Source organism: Onychomys torridus, chromosome 22 (assembly GCF_903995425.1).
Source record: "Onychomys torridus chromosome 22, mOncTor1.1, whole genome shotgun sequence".
Classification (NCBI taxonomy): domain Eukaryota; kingdom Metazoa; phylum Chordata; class Mammalia; order Rodentia; family Cricetidae; genus Onychomys; species Onychomys torridus.
This window is the reverse complement of record NC_050464.1, coordinates 34,300,119-34,315,651: the sequence shown is the minus strand read 5'-3', so window position 1 is coordinate 34,315,651 and position 15,533 is coordinate 34,300,119.

Here is a 15,533-nt window from a genome sequence, read left to right as displayed (position 1 = left end):
TCGAAGAGGTTTTGACCATCTCTCTATCCTCCTCTTCAGACAGAAGCATACATTCTCTTTGGAGAGATTATGCCCTTGTCACATGGTGGGACTTGATAAAGCCACCATCTGAGGTGCCCACCAAGGATGCTATGGGGGGGGGGGGCGGATGCTGGCTGCACCTCCAGAGGTGAGTTATCAGCATGGCTGCTGGGGCCTTGTGGCTCGGAAAGTCACTGGGGTCCTTTTGGCTAGCAAGGTGTCTGTCTTCCCTTCCTGAAGGAGAAAGGAGAACTGGTTTCCGGGAGGGACCTTTGGGACAGTATCAGGCCCCCACAGGTGCCCATTTGGAGTGTGGCACCTTGTCTGTCTTCACCATTCTGACCTGGCTTTTCTTTTTTATGAGGTGCCAGGGTGCCTGGGGACACTGGTAGCTCAGTGGACAATGTATTTGTCTAACATGCATATGGCCCTGGGTTTCATCCTCAGTGCTGCATAAACTGGGAATATGTCATTGACTCATGAGCCTGGTGCTCTGGGGATGGAGGCAGGAAGATCATAAATTAAAGGTTATTCCCAGCTACATAGTGAGTTTGAAGCCAGCTGGGCTACATGAGACCCTGTCTCAAAAAAAAAAAAAAAAAAAGCTCTGGGAATTCATGGAGATTTCATCTTCAGGTCTGGCTTAATGCATTACTCAGAACTTATAGTTCCATGCATGTCTTCCCGATGGGCTTCTGGGTAATGACTACATCTGTCTGGGCCACCATGAAGCCCTTAGTCGTTAGCACAGGTTGGACCCATGGTTGCTATCGGATGGGTGTCTGATGAATGACCGCTGTTTGGAAAGACCAGGGACGCCTGATAGGGCCTGTGCCTGTGAATATCCATAGGAATGGCCTCTGGTTCTAGAAGGACAAAGCCAGCTCTAGGGTGCTGTGAACCTACAGACCCAGATTGTGTCAAGGCCAAAGTTAGGAAGCCTAGCTCAGTGTTAGGGCTGTGGGTTGACAAGCTGTGTAGGACCCTTGTTCTGGCAGGAACTCAGAGCTCACAGCCAGCATGGACAACTGCCTGCTCCTCCAGCTACAGGTTAACAGGGAGCCACAGCCAAGACATCTGGCTGCTCTTATGGATAGGAGCCAAGTGAGTTGGGTCAAGGTGAATGGTGGGGATGGAGGCTGCTGGAGGAAGCCATGGTGTCTGTGATTTACATTAAATACTGGCCTTGAGGCTGGAGCGGGATGAATTAAGAGGCACATGGCCAGGCCAGACTCTATCAATGTCCCCCATGGTGTTGTTCATTCAAAGATTAGTGTAACTCATAGCTGGGTCTTCACATGCACCACTCTGTAGGTGACAGGATTCTGTATAAAGAGAGGTAGGGTTTCATCTGACCCATTTGCCTGTGTGAGCTAATGAAGAAGCAGGATTCCAGGGAATTCCCCCCTCCCCACATGCACACCCATGCTTCAAATACCAACAGCTCGCCTTTGCTACAGGGGCAGCTATAGATTGGCCATGTAGGGATTATCTACCTGGCAATTGTAAACCCCACCCCACCACCAGCATCTCCCTCCCTCCATCTGTGCAAAGCACTTTCTGTGTTAGTCAAAGAACAGAATTAGGAAGGTAAATTTGCAGGATTCAAATTTCTGGGTTCCTTCCCAAGTCAAACAGAAAAATTATGGATTAGCCCGGAGCTCAGGCTGGCTTGGCAGGACTGGCGTATTCGTGTGTTCATTTGCTCACTCAGCAAATGTTCTGCGATACAGAAGGCGGGCAGGGAGCAGTTTCCCACCTTCCCCTGAGCAGCAAGAGGAACAGGGGAGAAGGGAGAGGGGCAGAACATCAGCTCTCTTGAGACATTCATCAGGGAAGCAAGATGTCACCACCTGCTGCGGAAGCAGGGGGCCCTGGCTGGCAGCAGGGAGTTAACCCCAGCCTGAGCCAGAATTCTGAGAGTCTGGGACCTCCTCACCTCTACCAGATTGAATGGAGACCCTTTTACCCTTTTCAAACTCATCTGCCACGGTGTTGGTTAGGTTTGTGTCAACTTGACACAAGCTAGTCATCTGAGAAGAGGGAGCCTCACTGGAGAACATGCCTTCCTAAGAACGGCCTGTAGCAAGCCTGTGGGGCATTTTCTTGATTAACGATTGATGTCAGAGGGCCCAGCCCATTATGGGCTGAACTACCTTTGAGTCAGGTAGTCTTGGGTTATATAAAAAAGTAGGCTGAGCAAGCCAGTAAGCAGCACTCCTCCATAGCCTCTGCGTCAGTTCCTGCCTCCAGGTTCCTGTCTTGACTTCCCTCAGTGACCAAGTGTGACCTGAGATTCATAAGCTGAAATAAACCTTTTTCTCCCCAAGTTGCTTTGGTCATGATGTCAACCACAGCAATAGAAATGTATCCAGGAGAGTCATCTGTCTGGGGGCCAGTTCTCCTAGGTCCTAGCCCTGGTTTCACTGTTGGGGGTTGAGTTTGAAGGTGCTGAGGTTGCCTAGTAAGCACAGCCAAGCCTCCAGACAGCCCCATGATGCTATTATTGGCTCTAAACTGACACCTGTGTGTGATCTGCTTGTGTTCAGCTAGCCAGAAGTCTATATGATCTCTGTAACCAAAATCATTACAGCGGCTAAACAAACAAGGTTCTATCTTTTGCCCAAACAGAATTTTAGTTGGGTTAACTCACCAGTTATGTCAATTATACCCAGCTACATCAGGATCACTGTCTCAGAGACCCTCCTCCAGGCACTCACACATAGTCCTAGAATAGCTGCCATAGCACCAGCCAGATAATGGCAACTATAGTTTCATTTCTCAAGAAATCGGGAGCCTTCTGCTGAGGTTTCATTGGCTAAAACTGGATCACATGACCAGAATATTTATAATAGATCCATCCAGATCCAACACCCCTCCCACCTCCGGGCCACCCATTGCATGGCAAGCCACACTCTTCAAGGAAAAATAAAGGAATGAATACCTGGTAAGCCAGAAATGAGGTCTACCAGATGGCCAAATGAGCTCAGAGGCAGGTGTCCACTTCTGAAGATAGTCATTAATATGATACAGGTGTTACAGACCTCAGGTGGGGAAGAGTGGCATCCACTCCACCTTCTTTTGCCTGTGGGTAGAGGGAAAAGGCAAGAGGGAAGAAGTTGGCAGGCTTGGGCATCAAGGTTATGTCTAGCTTGGACTGGGTTCTAGAAGCATAGAGAATATCATGCTGGGGTTCTCATCCCAAATCCACTCCTCTGATGTATGCCAAAGCCAGGTGGCATCCTGAGCCTACTTTGTACAGCAGCTAAGGCTCAAGACTTCCCGATGTTGATACCACAGTGGTTGATACTACTGTGGGTCCAGGAGAAGGGCTGTAAGCACGGCTAACCTTTCACCTTGTGTTAGAAAGACACGCTGATGTACAGGAGTGTTGAGGGACCATGTGGACTCTTCCCTGTGATGGCGAGGTGGATACTGGCTTCCCTGCTTAGACACTGGGACACTCCAGAGCTCTTTGGGGGAAATTCAAGCTGCTCTTCTTGAAGTACCCTGTGTGATGAGCCAAGTTCCTCAACTAACTGTGTGGAAGCTCTCTGAGGATAGAGACCTAGTGTTCCCATCTCATTTTAATCCCTGTGCCTACAACATTGATACAACTTATGTTTGCATACAACTTCTATGCAGTAGATGTTTGGGGGCATGAGGTGTGTGTGTGTGTGTGTGTGTTGTTGTGTGTTTATGTGTGTGTGTGTGGTGTCACTAGGCCCTCATATATTCTAGGCAGGTATTCACCACTCAGCTAAATCCCCAGGCCTTTTTTCCCACTTAATTTTGGAACAGGGTACCCTAAGTTGTCCAGGCTGACCATAAACTTAGTGTGTAGCCCAAGCTGGCCTTGAACTTGTGATCTTACAGTCTCGGTCTCTTTGGTAGCTGGAAGACAGGCCTTCCCTACCAGGCCCAGCTCAGTGGTATGGCTTTATAAGTTTGTATTTATTGTTTAAAAACCTCAGTGTTCCCACAGCATACCCAACAGTCCCACTTATTTAACAGGGTTTAGAAGTCATTGCTCTTGGCTGAACGGATGAATGGGCTCATTGTGAGCTATTTGGTATGGCAAGATGCCTTCTGCGTTTGTGTGATAGATATATAATCTGAACTTCTGGGAACACCAGGCTATAAAAAGGCAGATAATAGTCATTGCCTCATCAAGCCAGGTATGGTGGCTCACACCTGTAATCCCCAGCACTCAGGAGGCTGAGGCAGGAGGACTGATCTGAACTCAAGGCCCACCTGAGCTACATAGTGAGTTTCAGCCTAGCCTATGCTACACAGTGATACTCTTTTTCAAAAACAAAACAAAACAAGAACAAGCCAAAGGCAGTGGTGCAGGCAGGCCTGTGATCCCAGCGCTTGGGAGGTCTGGACAGAAGGTTCAGGAATTCAAGGTCATCCTCGGCTATAAATCAAGTCCAGGGCCAATCTGGGTTACCTGAGCCCTTGCCTCAAAACTCAAAAATCACTCCTTCCCACCCTCCCAACCCCCAAACAACAAAATCCCAACTATTAGTGTGATGGGCTGTGAAGCGTCCTTGTGGGGCAAGTCCTTCACGGCCCAGATCTGGTGTAATCCCCCAGCTAGCCTCTGGTGGGAACATCTCACTTGCTAGTGGTCTGATGGGATGGATGCGGTATGGGAACTGGGGGCGGGGGGGGGGCGGGGCAGGAGAGGCTGACAACAGGTAAGGAAGGGGTCTCAGGATGAGGGAGCAATATTGCATCAGGAGTCGGCACGCGTGCCGTGGCACTCGCTGAGTTCACACGCTGAGGGACAAGGAGGCATGTGCTGTTCAACATTTGTTTCATCTCCCCTCGTGGTTAATTATTGCAGTGGGTGTGTGATAAGGCAGGGCCCTCCCCGCCCCCCCCCCCCCGGGGGAGTTTATCTACAGTTTTATAGCCTCAATGCTTGGTCACGAAGCTGATAAGAAGCTCGGTGACGGCTGCCCTGACCGTACTTAAAAACTCTACTGAGAGCTATGAGCGAGAGGTGGGTAAATATTGTTATCAGTGTGTCACCAAAGAGGGATGGGGACCGAAGTGTGCTGGAGCTGGTCCAGCAGCCTCGAGCTGCCCATGTGGCTGAGCAACTCATTCCCCCCTAAATGGAAGGCCCGAAGGCTGGCTTCCAAGCTGGGAGCTTAGCCTCACCTGCCTCAAACCAGCTCTGGTTGATCAGGACAAGTCTGCCTTTCATCTAGGAACCAGCTTCAAAGATACTCCTGGTAGTTGGGTCCTGGGTTAAACCTCCTCAGGTCTGGGTCTCTCAGGGTGGTGGCTTCTGCTCCAATCTGATGTCAAAATAAGTCTTCTATTGACTCTCTGTCCTCCAATCATTGAGGGATTTTTTTTCTAAAATTGTTATTTGATTTTTTTTTTTTTTTTTTTTTTGAGACAGGGTCTCTCACAGTATAGGCCACTCTGGCCTAGAACTCATGATCCTTTGGTCTCAGTCTCCTGAGTGCTGGGATTAAAGGAGTGAGCCACCAGCCTGCCTTTCCCCAAGCACTTAGAAGTATAACCATCATCTTTAAGGATCAGTCTGCTGCCAAATTTTGTACAGCCAGCATCTAGGATGGGTTTTATTCTCATAAATAGCATGGGGGAAAATCCCAGTGGCTGGATGTGGTAGTGCACACCTTTAATCCCAGCACTTGAGAGGCAGAGGCAGGTGGATCTCTGTGAGTTCAAGGCCAGCCTGGTCTACATAATGAGTTCTAGGACAGCCAGGACCACACAGTGAGATCTTGTCTTTTTTTTGGGGGGGGAGGGGCTCAAAATCTATAGCACATAAAAATTATAAAATTTAAATTTCAGTCTTAAACACCCATGAAACATATTGTATAGGCTGTAAACTCTTTTTGCAAGTATTTGATTCAAGCCAGGCATGATAAAAAAAGCACTTACAATCCCTGCCCTTGGGAAGCTGAGGCAGGAAGATTGCGAGTTCAAGGCTTGCTTCGGCTACTACGTCGAGACCCTGTCTCAAAACAAAATGAGAGCTGATGGGATGGTTCAGTGGCAGCATTTGCCTAGAGTAAATGCATAGCCAGCCCTGCAATCAGTAAATAAATGAATAAATAAATGTTAACTGAGCATACATGATGAGCATCTTCGCAACTCAAGCCAAACAAATCTGTACCATCACTTTTACTGATTGCATAGTTCTACATCATAAGGGATAAGGATATATTCATATAATTAATTCCCTACCCATGAGCACCTGGTTTGTTTCAGGTAAGGAGAGAGAGGGAGAAAGAGAGAGAGAGAGAGCGCATTCCAAGGATTGACCCCAGGGCCTCACATAAACTAAGCAAGAACTCTATCCTTAATCTACCCCTTCAGCCCAAGAAGGAATTCATTAAGAAAAACAAACCACTTTAAACAACTCCCAAACAAATGGTTTTATTTTCCTTGGAGTCCTGTGGGCACAAGGCATAGCTTCCCATAGTTGACATCATGTCAAATTTAATTTTTTTAGACGGACATTCAAAGTTAAATTCCGTAAGACTGGACACACTGGACACATACCCCGCCCCAGGTTGCCTCAGAACCTTGGCTCTGTTTTCTCTCACTCCGAGGGTCAACACAGTACACATGTTCTTTTGGTTTATTTATTCTAACAATCTTTTAAGAATGCTTAAAAGAAAAACATTCTTAACTCTCTGGCTATACCAAAGCAAAACAAAACAGCAAAATTCAAAGTGGCTTCTGGTTGAACTTGGCCCAGGGACTTGCCAGGTTCCATATTATTTTTTTTTAATTTGTATTTTTAAAATTTTTAAACTGTGAGTGGTATGTGTGTGTGCCGTCTGATGTAGGTATTGGGATCCAAACTTGGGTCTTCTGTAACAGCAGTACATATACTATCTTAGTTAGGGTTTCTATTGCTGTGAAGAGACACCATCACCACGGCAACTCTTATAAAGGAAAACATTTGATTGGGGTGGCTTACAGTTCAGAGGTTCAGTTCATTATCATCATGGTTGGACATGGCAGTGTGCAGGCAGCCATGGTGATGGGGAAGTAGCTGAGAGTCCTACATCTTGCAGCCAACAGGAAGGGGTCTGAGACACTAGGACTTGAGTATATATGAGACCTCAAAGCCCGCCTCCACAGTGTCATGCTTTCTGCAACAAGGCCACACCCACTCCAACAACAAAGCCACGCCCACTCCAGCAAAGCCACACTTAGAGTGCCACTCCTTTCCAGAGTGCTGTTTTCTTTCTTTCTTTCTTTTTTTAAAAGATTTATTTATTTATTATGTACACAGAAGATGGTGCCAGATCTCATTACAGATGACTGTGAGCCACCATGTGGGTGATGGGAATTGAACTCAGGACCTCTGGAAGAGCAGTCAGTGAGTGCTCTTAACCTCTGAGCCATCTTCCAGCCCCCCCCCCCCCCAGCTATTTTCTTTCAAACCACCACACACACAGTTAACCACTGAGCCATCTGTCCAGGCTCTGCTTTTTCTTCCTTTGAGGCCATCTCTTAGAGTTTTCAGATAATGAATTACGGAGTCAGTCAGCAACATCGTTAACCATCCATGACAAGGACTGATGACCAGCATCTTCTGGACTCGGGTCTGCAACCTGTGGAGCTTGGTGGTATCAGTGTGAACATTCAGTCCCTGAGTGTAGGTTCTCAAAGCAGGGGATTGAGCGGTGTCTGAATGTTCTGTAGAGAATCTTCATCTTGCAAACTACTAGAAGGAAGGGACCCTGGGCCCCCTCCTCCAGTGTGACTGTGAACTGTGCCTGTGGTTCTAGAGCAAGATGCCATGCGTCTCCCCCCTCCCCCAGCCTGCTATACTGCATCTAGGGTGACAGAGAGACCCGGTGAGACCACATGGCCCTGAGGCAGCAGAAAGACCTGGAAAGTAGGTTGAAGAATTAACCCTGCAACTTCCAGGAATTAGAAGAGAGGACAGCTCACCCAGAGTCTCCTCTCACCCTCCTCACTGCCCCTGGACCTCCCAGTCTCTCTCCCCACACTGCACTTGGACCTGAGGCTCCCATCAACAGTCCCAGTGCTCACTCTCTTCCTGCTCACTGGCTTCTAGCATAGGTTGGTCCAGGCTGGTCCTCTCACCTCAAACCAGATAGTCCCAGAAGCAGAAAGGTCCCCTGAGAAATCCTTCCCTAGAGAGAGGGTCCCCCTTCCCTCCTTGACTCTATTGGTGACTTTTTTCAAGGCTGTGATAAAATACCTGGACGAAAGCAATTTAAGAAGGGAAGGGTGTGGCAGCTTGAATGTAATTGGCCCCCATAATCTAATAGGGAGCGGCACTGCTAGGGGACGTGGCTTTGTGGTAGTGGGTGTGGCCTTGTTGGAGGAAGTGTGTCACTGTGGGGGCGGGCTTTGAGGTTTCCTATGCTCAGGATACCTCCTAGTGCTGGATTTAAAGGCGTGAGCAAGCACAAGGCCCTGGATTCGATCAGGTAATCCCAGCACTTGGGAGGCACAGGCAGGCAGATCTCTGTGAGTTTGAGGCCAGCCTGGGCTACAGAGTTCCAGGAAAGGTGCAAAGCTACACAGAGAAACCCTGTCTCAAAAAACCAAAAAAAAAAAAAAAAGAAGAAGAAGGCATGAGCCACCACACCAGGCAAATAAATAAATAATTAAGAAACAAAAATCAGTCTTTCCCAGAATGCCTCCCTCCACCTCTACACCTCCAGTAGCTCATTTCATTGGCCACTCCAGGGCCCTATGGGCTCCCTGGAAAGAAGTTAGCCTGTCCTAGCTTTGACAAAGGAAGAAGGCAGAGAAGAAGGTGGAAGTTAGTACCATTTGTGCAGCGTAGGGGATCCTGCCGCAGAACCCCATTTTCCTGACACCCCACGTGCTCTTAGGTCAACTGTCCACTTACCCTGCTCTGTGTCCCCAAAAAATGAGTGATGTGACTGAACCAGGAAGAGGAAATGGTTGGATTTGACGCATCCTGTGCTTGAGACATTAAGGAGACTCTGCTCACCCTTGCTCCCTAGGTTCCCTGGGTCCCAGCCACCCTTCCCTGTCCAGGTTTCCCACTGCTGTCTTCTGGTTTCTGTTAACCTCAGAATCCTGGCTGACGCTCCTTCCCTGACAGTGTGTTAGAGCAGGTCATCCATTGTCATGCTCAAACTCAGCACCTTGTTCATTTTAGTCATTTACTTATTTTTCAGAGACAAGGTCTCAGAGAGCCCCCACGCTGTCCTTGAACTCACAATCTCCCAGCATACACCACCACCACCACCACCACCACCCACCACCACCACCACCACCACCACCACCACCGTCTCCTGAGGTTTTGTTGTTGTTTTGTTTTGTTGGTTTTTTTTAGCACCTCAAATTCATTTTTGTAGACACCTCATGAGTATTTTGCTGTTTGTTTCATGTCTTTATGTGCGTGCGTGCGTGTGTGCGTGCGTGCGTGCGTGCGTGCGTGTGTGTGTGTGTGTGTGTGTGTGTTTGTGTAAGATCAAAGAACAAACTTGGGTGTCAGTTCTTGCCTCCCTCCCACCTTGCTGGAGACACGGCGTTTTTATTGTTTTCCCACTTCATACTCCAGGCTAGCCGTCCCCCAAGCTTCTGGGAATTCCCCTGTCTCCACCTTTGTCTTCTGCAGGTGCTTCTGTAGAATTATAGATATTGGTGCCACAGGTCCAGCTTTTATGTGGGTTCTGGGAATTTGAACTCGTGCTCTGGTGCAAACACTTTACTCCCTGAACTGTCTCTGCAGCTCTGGTGTCTTTTCTGGCAATGTCCTGCAAACTCCATGCAGCTAGGACTACTTTGGTGCATCCTGGGCTAAAACATGCCCGACGCATGTGAGCCCCAATGGATGAAAGAAAGGAGATCTAGGCATTAGGAGGTCAAAACAGAAATTTGAATGTTGTTTATAGATATTAGCAGTCCAAAGTGCATTGTGGGTAACTTGTGGTAGTCTAAAGGTGCAGAGTCTGGGTGAACACTAACAGCGGCTGACTATATTGGGGATATTGAAATGCAAAAGTGCCCCAGAGTGGGGCATTTTGAATTTCCAGATCCTAGAATAGTATCTCTCAAATGTTTTTATTTGTTTCAAATCACATTTATTTGTTTGTTTTGTATGTGCATATGCCTTTATGTGTGGGCCCATGCATACTAAGAAGCCCATGTGGAAGTTTGAAAACAACTTCAAGAAATTGGTTCTCTCTTTCCACAATGTAGGTCCTGGGAATTGAACTCAGGTCCCTGAGCTTGGCTGCAAACACCTTTACCAGTTCAGCCATCTTGTTGGCCCCATCAGATTTTTCAAGGCTTTAGCTTACATAGTCAAGGCCAAACACCCCCCAACTCATCTACAAGCCCCAGTTACTGCCTCTTGACTGGCATGTGGGCAGTCTACCATGTTGGTGAATTGCACACAGCAGCCAGGCTACCAAGAACGCCGCAGCTGAGTTCTTAGTAAACAGACTAATTTTAGTTCTGACTAATGAATTATAGTCATTCGCTTAGTAGGTTCTTAGAAAGTGGAACTTAGTCATGGGAAGGGTTGAAATCCACAGAGGCATGTGTAACTGGTGAAGAGGAGCAGAGAAAGCTCTGTGGCCTTTGGAGATCTGGTTTTCAGAAGGGAGGCTGCAGGAAACCTATCAATAACTGCTCTGTGGGGACCCACAGACTGCAGAGGAAGCATGGAGGGCTGCGTTCAGCTTTGGGCTCCCATAGACATACAGCTGGGTGTGCATTCCAAAAACAGGGCTGGAATTTCCCACAGGGTGAATAAACAATGCCCCACTGGTAGACATGACTAAGTGTTCAGCGATAGTGTAATTGAAAAGATTGAAAAAAAAAAAAGCACATTCCTTTAAAAGCCTCAAGTATTCAAGGTGGCTTTTTGTTAATAGGCACCTCTCTCAAACAAGGAATCTCCCATGGGGGTGGGGGTGGAGAAAGGTATCCAGATGGAGGAATGAGGATCAGAAGCCCATGGCAAGAGCCTGTCACAGCTACAGAGGCCCCTGAGGGACAAACCTAGCACTCAGCATTAAGAGTGGCCATCAAGGGTTCTCCATAGTTCTTGACTCCCTGAGGATGTTCCGGCAAGCCCAGAGAATTGGATCTGCATTGTACTAACCATGTCCCTGGTGCATCCCATAGTAACAAGTTTGTAATAGATTGGGTTTGGGTTTTTCAAGGCAGGGTCTTGCTACTTGGTCCAAGTTGTCTTCAATTTCTGCCCTCCCTCCTCTACATCCTAAATTCTAAGATTATAAACATATGCCTCTATGCCTGAGTCTGTAGCATTTTTTTTTTCTGCCTTCCAAAACAACAGCAAGTGGCAGGAGCTTCCCCCCCCCCCACATCCACCCCTGTGCACACACTGTGTGTGTATGTTTGTAAATATGTGTGCAGGTGTGCAAGCCCATGTGCATGAAGGGCCAGAGGTAGACTTCACATGTTTTCCTCTATTGCTCTCCATCCTTTTATTTACTGAGGGTCTTGTTGCCTTTTGTTAACCACTTGCTTCAGAATGCTGTAGACAGCAAGGTCATGTCCCAATTTCAAAAGGCTGGACACACCCTTTACCAGATCTCCCTAGGGTGGTTTGCCCTGGACACACCCAGATACAGGGTCTTCCCTGGTGGTTCCTCTCCAGGACTGGACTCGGGTCCCTTCTGCTTGCTTCCCACTGTTTCAAATTTCTAGATCTACCAAATCTACTCTGGTTCTCTTGTTTGGACTCCAACTGATGGTGTAGGCCATTGGCCTTGTCTTGTTGGGACCCAGCCTGGTTCACAAAGCAACTGACCTGGATCCCCAAAAGCAGGGCCTTCAGCAGGGGGTTTCCACACAAAGGGAAGTTGGGCTCCAGGATGACTGAGTGACTTATAGTCATGGCCGCAGCTGTATGGTGTCTTAGGAAATCAATGTATCACTCCCACCAGTGAAGACTGTTCTTCCACAGTGCTGTACCAGGTCCCTGCTGGTCTCACATATAGGGCAAAACAGTTCAGGACTCTCTGAATACAGGTAATGATGATGATGGTGGAGATACAAATTATTGCTGAGAAATCTTGGTGGTGGTGGTTTCGGCTCTTTGAGTCTGGGTCTCCTGATGTAACTAAGGCTGACTTTGAACTCATCACCCTCCCTGCTCTGCACCTGAGTGCTGGGATGACAGGTGTGTGCCACCACATCTGGACTGAAGAATTTTTTTTAACCACTGCATTTACATGAAGCCAACGGAATACTCAAAGATTTATAGTTTAAAAAAGCCCCCGTCTCCGGGGAAAAGAGACGCATCTAGGTCATGACTAGTCATCTCTGAGGAGAGACTCGGTGCAGCGAAGTGGGGAGTCCACCCACTGAGCCCACCTTTTAAAACTATTTAATTTAATTTTCCCCAGAGCTGAGGACCGAACCCAGGGCCTTGTGCTTGCTAGGCAAGCACTCTACCACTGAGCTAAATCCCCAACCCCCAGAACTACTTGACAATAGGCACTGAGCATTAAAAACTCACACTCCAGGCTGGTGAGATAGCTCACTGGATAATGGTGCCTGCAGCCAAGCGTAATACCCAAGTTTGATCCCCAGGACCCACATGGTAAAAGCAGAGCACTGACCTCCCCCAACAAAAAAAGTTGTCCTCTGACCTCCACATGCACTGTGGCATGCTCAGGTGCACGTGTATCTATGCACACGAGTGTGTGCACATACACATACATACAAAATTAATTTTAACAATTCAGCAATCCCTTTGAACCAATGATTCCAAGAATTCATCCTGGAGCCATAACCAGAGATAGATGGGAAAAAAAAATGACCCTCCATTCAGAATGAAAAATCAGAAGCAATCTAAGTGTTCAACAGTTGAGGCTTAGCTAATTACATAATGGCATATCCGTATGACTCACAGCTGCCCCCCAATAAAATATACACTCTCTATATTTTATTTTTATATTTGTGTATGTCTGCATGTGGGACATGGAGCTTGGATTGAGTCGCCCATGCTCTGAACTAGAGAGGCTCCGGGTGTCTTCCTGAGTCAGGTAGGCATGGTTTTCATTACTAATTACTAGCAACAAGCTCATTATCATAAAAATCAGAAAGGCCCTGAGAACGTTACTCAACATGAGAAGTATCACAGGGACAGAAAGACTGTCACCCGAGTCCTAATTTGCTGTCTGTCTGTTTCGAATCATCCGGTGGCATTTTTGGTTCCTCTTTTTCTTAAGGACTAATTCCAAGAAGTTGAAAAAAAAAAAATAGAAGAAAAATAAGAAGCCATAAAACTCCAAGCCACATGGGTGAGTACCACTTGCAGAAAAACTGTCGCAGCCGACACAGGCCACGTTAGAAACCTCAGCTGTCTAAGCAAATGGCATGCTTGTCAACCAAGCACCCCGGCCGCCACCCAACCCCTGTGAGTAGCACTTTGCTTTCTGGAAATTGATTCCAGAGACAGAATCAAGACGATTCATCAGGTCATCCTGCCCCATCTCTATCTGCATTTCTCTGGAAAACTCTGTCCCCTGCTTCTGAGAACCAAGTGAGTCTGCCCATGTCTAAGGAGACAGATGAGACCCAGCACAAACTAAGAGGATCCACCAGACTTGGCTCAGGGGTGGACATGTGACCCATTCAAAGTTAATCAGAGCTCGCAAAAACTTAGTCCTAGGACCTATTTTAGAACTACTGAGAAATAGGTAGGCTGTCTACAGAAATAGACTGGAAAAACAAAACACCTCCATGATGTTGTGGAATATTATTTTAAGATGTGTTACGTTCATTTACACTGTAGAATATTTGTTTAATGGTGCAAAGATGTGTTGCATTCTTTACAGACTCTGTGAGGCTGTGTTACTTTGCCTGTCTAAAACACCTGATTGGTCAAATAAAGAGTGGACGGTCAATAGCCAGGAAATGTGCCTGAATGGGCAGAGCCGTTCCTCCTGCTGCGTGATGGAGCATCAGTGTGTCAACAGAATTTCAGATGCTAAGAGTTCATTGAGGTAGCCGGGCAGTGGTGGCGGCGGCGCAGCACGCCTTTAATCTGAGCACTGTGGAGGCAGAGGCAGGCAGATCTATGAGTTCGAGGCCAGCCTGGTCTAGAGAGGGAGTTCTGGGACAGCAAGGGGCAAGGGCTACACAGAGAAAACCTGTCCCAAAAAACAAAAACAAACAAAACAGAGAGAGAGAGAGAGAGAGAGAGAGAGAGAGAGAGAGAGAAAGAGAGAGAGAGAGAGAATTCATTCATTCAGTGTTTCTTCAGCAGAGCCCATTCAAGAAGGGCTCTGGGGACCTCCTAAGAGCCCTTTTGTAATTAACTCATTAAAGGAACCCAGGCAGAGTGGTTGTCAACATTCTTGAAGATGGTCAGACACTGTGAGTGAGTAGACCTCCCCCCCAAACTCCTAGCTGTGCCTCTGAAAGTACTTTTCAGTTAGGACAAATAAAGCCCGGCATTTAGCCAATGGCCTGGTTCATAGAATTTTCCCTGTGTTGTTTCACTCTGTATCTGTAATCTTTTCGTGCCAACAGACACAACTGTAAAAACAAAACTTTGCCAAAGAGGTGTGATTTTTAGAGACAGAGGGGGGAAATCAAGCCCTGTGATTGTTCATATTTAATATTTGATGCAGCTCTGGGAGGCTATTTATAGCTCAAGTCATCAGCCTGTTACATTCCCTCTAGCACCTGGTTAGTTTGTGTATTCTCTCCCCCTCCCCTTTTGCCAAAATGTTAGAAAAGATTGTCAATAATCTGAGAGCATGGCTGGGGATGTGGTTCTCTTGATAATGCGTTTGTCTACCATGTGCGCAGCCCTGCCTTGGATCTCTGAAACCACACGCCAGGCGTGGTGAGACACCTTTGTAATCTCAGTACTTGGGGAGTGAAGGCTGGAAGATCAGAAGTTCAAGGCCATCCTCTGCTCCATGGCAGAGGCTGTTCCAGGCCAGCCTGGACTCTAAGAGACCCTGGCTCAAAACTACAGCACCAAAGCAAAACCCCCAATCCCACAAGAGGCTTGTCCAGCTTGAGATGAATCCTTCCTGGATTCCAAGGCTTTACGGGCTCTAACAAGGTCTAAGAAGGTTGGGAAGATGGGAGATCTTGACCCAAGTCTCTGGGTCACTGGTTGTGGAGATAGAAGTGTTACTGGAGGCAGGTGGTGGTGGCACTCACCTTTAATCCCAGCACTCAGGAGGCAGGGGCAGGCCGATCTCTGTGAGTTCAAAGCCAGCCTGGTCTACAGAGCAAGATCCAGGACAGGCACCAAAACTAGGCAAAAAAACAAAAACAAAAAACAAAAAAACCCCTGTCTTGAAAAAATACCCTGGGCGGTGGTGGTGCACGCCTTTAATCCCAGCACTCCGGAGGCAGAGGCAGGAGGATCTTTGAGAGTTCGAAGTCAGCTGCTCTACAGAGCGAGATCCAGGAAAGGCACAAAGCTACACAGAAAAACCCTGTCTCAAAAACAACAACAACAAAGACTGCTGGGCTGGAGAGATGGCTCAGAG